The sequence below is a fragment of the Hibiscus syriacus genome, unplaced genomic scaffold (genome assembly GCF_006381635.1).
Source record: "Hibiscus syriacus cultivar Baekdansim isolate YM2019G1 unplaced genomic scaffold, ASM638163v2 tig00110809_pilon, whole genome shotgun sequence".
In the NCBI taxonomy this organism is placed as follows: domain Eukaryota; kingdom Viridiplantae; phylum Streptophyta; class Magnoliopsida; order Malvales; family Malvaceae; genus Hibiscus; species Hibiscus syriacus.
The window spans coordinates 857,011-869,826 of record NW_024062869.1 but is presented as its reverse complement, the minus strand read 5'-3'; positions in this window follow the sequence as shown (position 1 = coordinate 869,826).

The following is a 12,816-nucleotide window of genomic DNA, read 5'->3' as shown; positions in this document are numbered from 1 at the left end:
TTAGGACAAATACTCATTTGATATTAACAACCAAATTATTTCATGAAACATGTACTTCTAACGCTTGTTGTATTTTTTATTTTTTTGGGTAAACTAAGCGTTTAATATATAAATTATCAGTTGTGATCCATTTTAGTAATTAAACTTTTAATTTTTTTAAAATCATATTTAACATTTAATTTTTTCATTTTAGTACTCAATCGTTAAAAACTTAACACATTTTGTACATAAACTTTCAATTTTGTTCTATTTTAGTACCTAAACTTTAAAAAAAAAAATTCAAAACTTAAGCATGATTTAAGTACTAAACTTGTTTTGGCACCCAAACTTTCAATTTTTTCAAAACTTAAGTTTTTGGTATTAAAATGAAACAAAAACTAAATTTTAGATATGATTTTAAAAGATTTAAAATTTAGATACTAAAATGGATTAAAACTGAAATTTTATATACTAAATGTGTAGTGTAATTTTTTTTTTATAAATACTCATTCAATAAAGGGGACAAACCCATCTCGTCATGCAATAATAGTGTAGACACTCATTTTCGTCCGAGTTTCTTTTTATACAATATAGTATTATGGTATATTATATATTATATTTCATATAGCATATATTATATAGTATGGTATTATATAGCATATATAATATTTATATAGTATATAGTATTATATATTATGTTTATATTATATATTATAATATTTATATAGTATATTATTATATATATTATAGTATTATATTATATATTATATGTTATATATTATTAGTATATATATATTTATTATATATTATAGTATAGTATATTTAAATTATATTATATTTATATATATTATATTATTTATTTATTTAATCATTTTAGGTCTAAAGGCAAAGTTAAAGTCCAAGTCCAACTGGTCCAAAAATAGAGTCAAACAGGGTAGTCTGACCCAACAAGCCCGGTGGAAGTCCAATAACACCCAAGCCCGTTTGCTTAACCCAGCAGGAGCTAAGGTTTCATCCTTAAGCATTAGCGTCGTAATCAACCAGGGTCGTTGGATCTGACCTCTTGATCGAACGGCCGAAAATGCATCAGATCACCCATCAACGGCGCGTGGAGGCCACGCGCCAACAAGGTCTCAAATTTGTCGAGATTCTCGGCGCCCGAATATGAAAAAATCACAAAAAATCGGAGCAAATCGGGACTGAACCATCCCTAGATTTCCGGCCAACAACGAGGAGTAACAAATCAAAGCAAAATCGGAATGGAATCAAAACCACAACATCCTCAAGCCTGAATAAATCAAAAAATGGGACTGAACCATCCCGAGATACTCGAAAACAACCATCGATGGGGGGTTATATAAACCCTGAAAACCATCGAAGCAAAACAGGAAGAAAACCAAGGGAAAACGAAGCAACATATACCAAAAAATCAACATAAAAACATAAAAAATCACAGCAAAAAACGAAGCAACCAACAAACCATAAAAAATCACAAAAACCAAAAATAGCTTTCGGTTTTGGCTCGAGAAAGGGGTAATCGTCGGGAAAGCAAAGAGATTTCATCAAATAAAATGTAAAAACCACATATTTTCTTTCAGATCTACATAAGTGGAGTGGTTTTTAGGGCGTTTGGGTTTAGGTTTCGAGTTCACGGGGACAAGGAGGATTTTTTCTAGGTAAGTTTAAATTTTTTAGCCACCAAAGACGGCAGTCGGAGCGGTCAACGCTGGTTTGAGGCGGCGGGGCCTCGCCGACGGGTGGCCAACTATAGGTCGGCTTGGAGAGTGTTGGAAGAATTCGGGGAGAAGGAGAGAGTTTGATTTTGAGGAAAAATGTCAAAATGAATGAAATAGGTGATTTTAGGGGTGTTTATAGGAGGGGTCGGAGTGTAATTATAATATTTTTAAATTATTTCCGCATTCCCTGTAGTTTTGATGCGTAATTCATTTTGGTCAGTTATTGTAATTTAGTCCTTGAATTTTGAATTAATTTGAAATCATGTTTATATTTTTCATATTTTATAATTTGACCCCTAACCTTTTCATTTTTCTTACAGCTCGTATTTAACATCAATTTGACTCCCAAATTCTTTAAGTCTTTTAAATATAATTCTTTTTAATATTTGTTTTTTTTCTTCTGAATCTTTTATTTTATTTTAATGGTTTAACACTAATTTCATTTTTTTAGACAATTTTAAATTTGTCAAAGGTAAATACTTCGGATCGAATTGTTAAATTTTAATTTTTGCAATTAAGACATTGGGAAATCGAATTGGTACAGAAAGGGCAGTGCAAGGGTGCTAATCCTTCATTGTCTGCAATCGACTTCCGAATCTGACTAATGTCTGGTAAATCGTAGATCAGATAAATGATAAATTAAGGTGTCCGATCAACCTAATTTAAAAATGATCGGTTATGACTCCAACACATAAATTTAATTCGAAATCCGATTTCAGACCTCCTCCAGAAGGAGGATTACGACAAAACTTTAAAAAACCATTAACAATTTCTCTACTCCCAAGAATATCCAGAAGGGAAAAAAAAGAAGAGTTAAATTGCCACTAGTGACAAGACCCGTTAGAGGTAACGGCTTACCCATCTAAGTTTGATGACCTATATGTTAGTTGGAAAGATTTAGATAAAATAAAAATCTCAAAAGATTTTTAATAAAATTATATTTTGAGTTTCAAAAGATTTCTTTTATTTAAATTTTTTATAGTTTAATATATATTTAATACCATATTTTTAGTGTCAAAATGAATTTTATTTAAAAAAAGTTGAGTAGAATAAAATATTTTACTTTTGGAAAAATTCTATGGCGCATGTTGCATACTACAACATACCACTAAAACGGTGAATCGAATGTAAATATTAAAAAATATAAAGATTATCTAAAATTAACTATTAATTAAAATTTAGTTTTAATTTTAATATATTATATTTAAATTATGATTTTTTATTAAAATTAATTTATGTAATTTAATTTGTTTAGAATTAATATTTGTGTTCTGGAAATTTCCGACCAGCCTTCAACTGGCCCTTCCTTTCCAGCCGGATAATCTTCCCCCTCATGTACTCCATCAGCTGTTCCTTGTTCCCATTCGAATTGGCGAAGCTTGCCATCCAGTCATCCTTCAACTTATCCACATGTGTAACCCCCACAGACCGATAAGGGTAATCAGATCCGATCCGAGATGTCACATTTGAGCCACCAGAGCGACCCACTGTAAAAATAGCGGAAAATTTAAAACTTTTTATCAGAACATGTAAACTAATAAAAATCATTTGTTACTATTTAAAAATAAAACAGATTTTCAGACTCGTATATAAAACAAAATACAATTACATGCCCCCTAATCACATGTACCATACTCTGCAACAACGCCGGAAGAACTCCCTTACTGAAGTCGATAGATGCACTGGTACAATTCTTTTAACCTGAAAAGGTGAGTAATAGAGTGAGCTTTGGAAAGCTCAGTAATACAGAACTACCAGATGATGCTGATGAACGTGCAGATACATATAAATATATATTTCCTTCTTGTTTTCGAACATTTACAAATTTTTATGTTGAGTAGAGATCCTACTGATATTTCAGATGGTAACGGACAATGAGCTTTCAGTTCAGAGAAATATTTTTGGATGACCGAGTTCAGGAGATCAGAATAGGTTATCTAGTGTGTTCCCGTAAAACTAGTAAAAAGATACAGATCTTTTAAAACATATTTATATATATATATATATATACCCCCATCCGTCACGTACAAAATGTGTAGGTTCCCTAGAACCATACAACCCCGTCACGTACAACAAGGTCCTGAGCACACAGCCGAGGAACCGGTAAGTAAGGCCCTTAGCACACAACCGAGGAGCCTCCATGTATTCTTCCTCCAACATTACCCCCCAAATAAAACATGTTCCGTCCGTAAACGGATATATAAAAAAATCAAATCATAATTCACGTCAAGTATCATATCAAAATCCAGGTCAAGTATCATATCAGAATCCAAGTCAAGTATCATATCATAATCCATGTCAGATATCAGATCAGAATCCATGTCAAGTATCAGATCAGAATTCAAATCGAAAATCAGATAAAATTTTCATGTGAGTGTGGAACACACCTGAATTTACAGATATTATTCAAAGATATTAGATAATCTTAACAGGTAGATGAACACAGATCTTCAGTATACCGATAGAATATCGAAATTCAGAATCACTATTGGAAGAGTTCAATAACTGACAAAATCATTAATTATTCAGAATATGACTTGAGCTGGTAAGGAAGAAATGAAGGTTCAGGACATTTATAATCTATATCGATTAATCAATTTATCGAACAACTCCAAATGAATAGCTCCCGGATACAATACTTATCAACTTGTCAATTCATGAACCTTCCATTGTATTTACTCTTTAATACCAAATATTATTATCCATAGATCAACTTCTGAGTCATTACTGAACAGATCTTAAAGAGACTAACAAATATTCCAATGCTCTTAATTTCATTTCCACGCTTCCACAATATCATGTAATGCTGACGTACTTGATTAATTTGTTCATAACCCATTTTAATTATACACTATGTAAACTCATCAGAGTTTCCAGACTTATCAAAATCACTTACTAAATCCTCAATCATTGAGGTTACCTAGTTCATTTAGCAGTCATGTCCATTCCAGTTACTTTGGGATTTTCCAGAGTAATTCAAACGTTCCTGAATTTCAGATACATATTGTATTTCCGTTCCATTCAATTTGGTCTTCGTGGTTGATTTGTCGAACAAATGTCTAATTCTTAGTACTGAATGCGATCTAGAATTGAGCTGAATACTTCCAAAATTTATCATCGAGCCAAACTTGAGAAGATGAATACACATTCCAGTAATATTTATGCCATTCAGGTATTGACATAGCTTTAGGGTTGATCTACTCACTTAAATTGTTTTCCATTACTTTTAAAGGTAGTCCAATACCTATGCTTATTTGGATTCCTTAATTAATCCAAGACATTTACTTAGTTTAGACCATAAGGTTATTTTGATAATTTTGGTGTTCAGTTTTATTCCATTCATTTCAGAGCTCGAGGATATCCAATCATTCCTGAGCTTGGTAATATTCTTGGGTCATTTTCATTACAGGGGTATTTTGGTCATTTTACAGATCTACGGTATTTCAATCCTTTCCTTCCATCCGGTCTTATTATTTAATTTAATCTTATCATTTTACTGATCTTAGGATTCACTTCAAAGACGAAAATGGCAAAACGATAACTGAAATTGGAGACTATTACTGACGAATTCAAGAAACAGACAAATGGACTTCACATAGTTCCTATCAATTAAGGGCTCCAATGACGTATTCGTTGGGAACATGCTCAACAAAAGATAAATGCCGGAGGTGCATACCTTCGAGATTTTTTTGGGGGAAACAACTCGTCATTTGCACGGTTCATCCAGAGAAGCCAGAGCGGTTCGACAGGTTATTCAACCGGTGACGGATGAAGGCGGAAGACTAGTCAACATGTCAGAAGCTGTCAGAATATTTTTTGTCTCTTAAAAGATAAAACACTTTTGTCCCCAATAAGGATTATTTCTAATAACATATACATTTTTTGGATTAATGCCTCGAACATTGCATGCATTATGCATCTAGACATATTTTGCATTTTATTATTTTTTACATTCACATTAACTAACATATACATGTCTCATCAAAAGGAGCAAATATTGGATACACCGCCTCAAGCGTTGGACACACCCCACCTGCATAACACCTGTTTGAAGAAGAAGAGGATGTAAGCTAGAATTACACAAATCGAGGAGAATATGTTGAAACTACAGAAAGAGCTAGAAGTTAAGATAAACCAGAACAGTCGAAATACTCTGGAAACAATCACAAAGAACCAAGAGTCCTTGGTTGATCAGATCGTTGCCAAGTTAGTTGGCCTACAACAGACCAGTGCGCCTGGGGCAGGTTCACAGGAAGGGGTAACTATACAACCTACCCCGCAAGTGGTTATCTCACCTGAAATCTTACCAGAACTTCGAGGGGACTCATATGCTGCAAAAACGAAGCCCTTGTCCTCTGTATTTAACCCTAGAAACAATCCATGTTATTACCATATACTGGATTTGGACGAAGATGACAAAACGAAGAAGATGGAGGAAAAAATCAAACAGTTGGAGAACCAAATAAAGGTAGTCAAAGGAGACCACGACTACCATGAAATTGATGCAGCAGAACTTTGTCTAGTCCCGGACTTGGTTATTCCTCCGAAATTTAAGTCCCTAGAGTTCGAGAAGTTTGACGGAAACAATTGTCCATCCGCTCACATCACCATGTTCTGCCGAAAGATGAAAGGATATGGAGGAAATGACCAACTCCTGATCCACTGCTTCCAGGAGAGTCTGTCGGGCTCAGCCATTCAGCGGTACAACCAGCTGTGCCGATCAAATATCAAGACCTGGAAGGACCTGGCCAAGTCATTTCTAGAACAATACAAGCATGTCAATGACATAAGGCCATATCGAGTTATGCTACAAAGCATGGAAAAGAAGCATAACGAGAATTTCAGGCAATACACATAAAAATGGAGGGACTTGGCTATGCAAGTTCATCCACCGTTGGATGAAATGGAAACCCGAAAACTTTTCGTACAAACCCTGAAAACCCCATACTTTAGACACCTGGTTGCGATCACGTCAGGGAGCTTTTCAGAATTGGTTATGGCTGGAGAAATGGTCGAGTCGGCTATAAAGAAATGCAAAATTAAGGATGGGGAGGCCAGTAGGAAACCTCCTATGCGAGAGCGGGATGAAGAGATTAACAACATCAACCATGCCAGTAAAGGTGTTACGATCTCCAAACCGAAATCAACTGCATTTGTACCGTCAGGTACTTCTAAACAAGATTCCAAAGAACCAAGGAGGGAAATAGAACATTTCGACCCTATTCTCATGACCTACAAAGAGCTTTACCATCAACTTCTTGAGACCCATGTAGTGTCACCATACCCGGTGGAACCCATGAAGCCCCCATACCCCAAGTGGTATGATGAGAATGCGCATTGTGAATATCACGGCGGTGTCCCAGGGCACACAATTGAGAACTGTTACGCATTCAAAAGAGTCATACAGAAGATGCGTAACCAGAACTGGATTGAATTCAACAACTTGGGGGCATCCAAGTGAGGAATATCATTTCATCATTTGAGGCATTCTGTTTGAACTTGTGTTTTTCCACTTTTTCAAGTTTTTGTAAGAACATTTATGTTACTTTAATGATGACGAGCAATGAATCACATTTGTAAACTTGTAATTATTTGAATATCATTTGAATTAAGAAACTCTATGAATGGTTCAAAGTTACGGATATTTGACAAAGTAACATGTTTTAAAACAAGGACCTTGACCTTACCCAGAATATATCCTCAAACACCGTACCTTGCTCTTACAATTAACCAATACAACCTTTTCCTTTCATAAGGTGCGGACAACACGGGGCATCATTTGCATATGACAATTACTATGTTTTTTTATTTAAGACGTTCAATGACGATGATGATCTTTACAAATGAAAGAGTCGAGTAGGTGAATCCAGTTTAGGTCAGTTGCTTGAAAATTGAACTCTAAAGATGAAATTTTTGACTTTCAACAAACACCTAGGCCATAACAGTTTCTTCTTGACAATCTTAAGAAATTAAATCCGTAAAAACTGAGCTATTTCGCTAAGGCATTTGGTTATAGAGGAAACTTGAAAGCCCGTGCCTTATGAATAGGTTACGTTCAAACCATGACATTGCTCGAACACTTGGCAATTCGGTGTTTGCTCCACTGCTATTGTCCGGTCGAAGACTTTGTGATGAGATGAACCCTTCAGTGAACTTGATAAAACTGACTATAATGTTAAGTTGTCCCTCTAAAGCAATTGGTTAAACGCCCCGGCTTTATGGATTTAGCTAGCCAGATAACGGCAAATTAAATCAAATTTATCTAAGCAGGAAATTTTCGGTAATGATGGACTAAGGGAGTTAAGGAACACCTGTTATAGTCAAAATCACACGAGCACTCAAGAATTTCATTTTAGACCGATATTTTTGCACTGCCTTTGTTAGAGGAGCCTACAAAACTTGAACAAATGGAAGATTTCAGAGGACCGAAATAAAAGGTCTAGTATTTGATCATGCTAGTTGTGTCATTTTGTCCACACCCAATTGAAATGCCAAAGCATGTTGCGATATTTAAAAAAAATGACATTTTGGGTTACCAAAACCTTAGAAAGGAGGCCAACCTAAAGCCAAGTCATCCATTTGAACATTTGACAAAGATTTGTAACTCTGAAAGCATTAAAAGAGCTCTTGATTCCTTTGATATTCTTTGAACTCGCGTTTACAATTTGATTCAATTGTGAACAATATTTTATAACATTTTTATCATTTTCCCTCCTAAAACAAGAAAAAGGAAAAAACATTTTCAAACAGAACAGTCTCAGATATGAAAGGTCTGTAAAGCCTAAGCTTGAAAAAGGATGGGGCACGATCGATTCCATAGACCAAGTTGGAAGACAAAAACACGGGACTCCATCCAAGAGAGAAGACATAATTCATTCATGTTACATGCATATTAGACATACTTAGGTGCATCACATTCATCATTTTAGCATTATATGATTTTTTGTAGCTTGTGGAGTCAAGTTTCGACTTCAGGATGAAGGATACTCGATTCACAAGCGTCTTTAAAGAACGATGGTGTTTGCTTAACTCAGTGGTGACCCACTTGACATATCTCAAAGTCAACTTCAGATGAGTTCTAGAACCAGTTCAGAACAAATCTAGTTCGGTTCAACTCAACAATGAACAACATATTTCAAGTTAATGTCTTCAAGCCAGATTTTAATTCCACGACGGATGATATACGACTGACGAAATTTATCAGCGAACTTTCCTGTGATGGGAAGTCATCCAAAAATCATATTACTTGGTTCAGACCCGCTCAGAGGAACCACCTGAAGAACTATGATGGCTTAGACCTATGAAGGGGAGCCATTTTTTAAGACAACATTTGCAGCATAACTCAAGGCTAGAAGGGTTATCTGCCAACAAAGACCTTCGAGTTCGACTACGTTAAGCTCCAAGGCACATCATTTGCAGCATAACTTAAGTTGAGAAGGGCTATCTGCCAAAGACCCCCGAGTTCGATTACACTCAGCTTCGAGGGCATATCATTTACAGCATAACTCAAGGCTAGAAGGGTTATCTGTCACCAAAGACCTTCGAGTTCGACTACGCTCAGCTCCAAGGCTTATTATTTGTAGCACAACTTAAGTCTAGAAGGGTTGTCTGCCAACACAAGACCTTTGAGTTCGACTACGTTCAGCTCCAAGGCACATCATTTGCAGCATAGCTTAAGTCGATAAGGGCTATCTACCAAAGACCCCCGAGTTCGATTACACTCAGCTTTGAGGGCATATCATTTACAGCATAACTCAAGGCTAGAAGGGTTATCTGTCACCAAAGACCTTCGAGTTCGACTACGCTCAGCTCTAAGGCATATCATTTGAAGCACAACTTAAGTCTAGAAGGGTTGTCTGCCAACACAAGACCTTTGAGTTTAACTACTCTCAGCTCAACGTCACACCATTTGCAGCATAGCTTAAGTCGAGAAGGGCTATCTGCCAAAGACCCCCGACAAAAACCCCCGAGTTCGATTACACTCAGCTTCGAGGGCACATCATTTGCAACATAACTTAAGTCGAGAAGGGTTATCTGCCAGCCAAAGACCTTCGAGTTCGACTACGCTCAGCTCCAAGGCACATCATTTGCAACATAGCTCAAGGCAAGAAGGGCTATTTGTCAGCTAAAGACCTTCGAGCTCGACTATGCTCAGCTCCAAGGCATATCATTTACAGCACAACTTAAGTCTAGAAGGTTTGTCTGCCAACAAAAGACCTTCGAGTTCGACTACGTTCAACTCCAAGGCACATCATTTGCAGCATAGCTTAAGTCGAGAAGGGCTATCTGCCAAAGACCCCCGAGTTCGATTACACTCAGCTTCGAGGGCATATCATTTACAGCGTAACTCAAGGCTAGAAGGGTTATCTGTCACCAAAGACCTTCGAGTTCGACTACGCTCAGCTCCAAGGCACATCATTTACAACATAGCCCAAAGCAAGAAGCGTTATTTGTCAATAAAATTATCGAGTTCGATTCCATTCAGCTCGATGACACATCATTCACTACTGTCCAGCTGCAATCGAGGCTTTCAAGTCGAGAATAAGACTCGGGTTAGCCGTGCCTTAGTGGAAAGAAACCGCTTTCCGACAGCATAGCTTAATTCGAGAAAAGCTATCTATCAACGAATACCTTTCAAGTTCGATTTCATTCAACTCGAGGGCTTATCAACCACATGGTGGAGTCGAGGAACACTTTTCAGTCAAAATTTTAACCGAGGTCTTTAAACCGAGAAGAAGACCGAAGTTGACTACAATTTGGCAACGAGAAGCCACATTCCAATTCAAAATTATAAACTACGGCTTCAGTTTCATTTCAAGATAGACTCGACTTCGCGATGAAGGAGCCATCTGCAACAAAACTCGATAGGGAGTTATTCTTAATTGAAATATCATAGTCAATTTTCAACTCCACCAGACGAAAATTTGTGCCCTTTTATCTTTGTCATATTTTTCGTTCCACGAAAAAAGACAAAGAGGGGCAGCTGTAGACACTAATTTTCGTCCGACATTATACGTTATTTTTATATTGTATAGTACATATATTACATTATTATATTATTATTGATATTAAACTAATGTTTTTTCCATTTGTTTGTTCGGTACAACCCAATTGCAAACACACCCAATTGACCCAGTCATTAACCTGAACCGGATCCAGTTGAGCTGCCCCCGAAGACTCCTCGCGTTCAACCACGTTCCTGCAACCTCACCCCAAATTCCTCGGCAACAACCACAACCAACAAGCATTTCAGTCCTGTTAACGTTCTAAAACTACACGGAGATAGGTTTTTGCTACTATAAATAAAATACATTCGAGAAGAGTGGGGAACACATTTTCCTTTTTTGCCTTTCTCTCAAACGAAATGAGATTTGTAACAAAGCAAGGCTCTGATTTTTTTTATTCGAAACGAACAAGACATTATCAATAAACTGAGTCTTTTTCTCTAGTTTTCTTTAGGTTTATTTTACATGCAATGTTGGAATCTTAGAAATAAAGTAAGTGAGTGAAAAGATGTCGGTTTGGTTACCTTAGTGGTCTTATCTTCACGTCGGGGAAGAGATCGTCGGAGTAAATTCGGCCACCAAGGTGCGGTGGCCGGTCGTGTTTTGGGTGTGGAGTAGATTCGGCAAGTTAAGAAGAAGATGAAATTGAAAGGAAATAGTGAGAAATGGAAAAAGGAAAACAAAAAAGAGATAAGAGAGCACTGGTGAAGCATTACACGCGTGGGCCTTAGGGGTAATATCCCAAACTTTTTGGTCTAAGTGAGAAACAGGTCATCCAAGAATCACATATTTTTATATTTGTCTATAATCTTTACCTTATTTCAATTTGATATCATGTACATTGATTGTTTCTCTGTATTTTCAATTCATTCAATTTAGTCCCCATTTATACTTTTTATATTTTGCGAATTAACTCTCTCATTTTGTTTTTTCTTGCAGTTCGTTTTAGCATTAATTTCAGTCCATAAAGTCCAATTTATTTCAATTTGGTCCTTTTATTTTTTTAACTATTCATTTTTTAATTTATTTATTATTACTTTTTAATTTTTTTAATTCTTATATATACATTTTTTTGTGTTTTGTTACGTTTTTTCTTTTATTTATTTATTTATTTATTTATTTTCCTTTTTTCTTATTTTTTATTTATTCTTTATTTTTTACTTTTGATTTATTCTTTTTATTTTTACTTTTACATTTTGTCATTTCTTTTGATTTATGTAATATGTTTTTATTTTATTTTCCCTTTTGATTTATTTTTTTGTTACTTTATTTTTTTATGTTTTTCTTTAATTTATTTAATATTTAATATTATTGTTATTATTATTATTATTATTCTAACATTTTTAACTTTTTAGAGAAATTTTAACCAATCAAAGTTAAGTAACTCGAATCGGATTTATAAATTTTGATTTAAATTATTGATTTTCGCAATTAAAGACAACCGATAATTTAATTGGTACCGAAAGGGCGGTTCAAGGGTGCTAATTCTTCCTTGACCGTAATCGACTCCCGAACCCGACACGTTTCTGGTACAACGTAGATCAGGTAAGATGGTGTCCGACCCACCTAAATTTATTTTAAAATGGTCGGTGGCGACTCTAACCCGTTTAATCCAAGTCGAAGCCCAATTCCGGGCCCAACTGAAAGACGGTTCCGACATGGAGTTGAATAGATTCATGGCACCCAGGCCCAACTGTCATGGAATGAGCACGAAGCCTGGAACAAGTCGGCAGATGAAGCAGAAGATCCGATGGTTGAAACGAAACATGGGGAAGATAAGAATGGATCAACGGCGCATAAGAGAGGAACAAACAAGAGTGAAACAAAGGTTTGTCATCGTTAAACAACAATGTGAAGGGTTCAGGGAGGAGATTAATCTTATTTCCAGGGAAACAACTATAAATCAACTTAGGGTTGGTCTCATCTTCCAGATCATAACAGCACGCAGAGATGGAAACTTTTCCAAAGCCGATAAACTCACTCGCTTTCTTCGATTTATTGTCTAACATCTATATAATATAGTTTACTCTACAAATGTAGCTCAACTCATCTCGTACTTTAACCAATCTATTTATAATTAAGCTCATACATGAAGC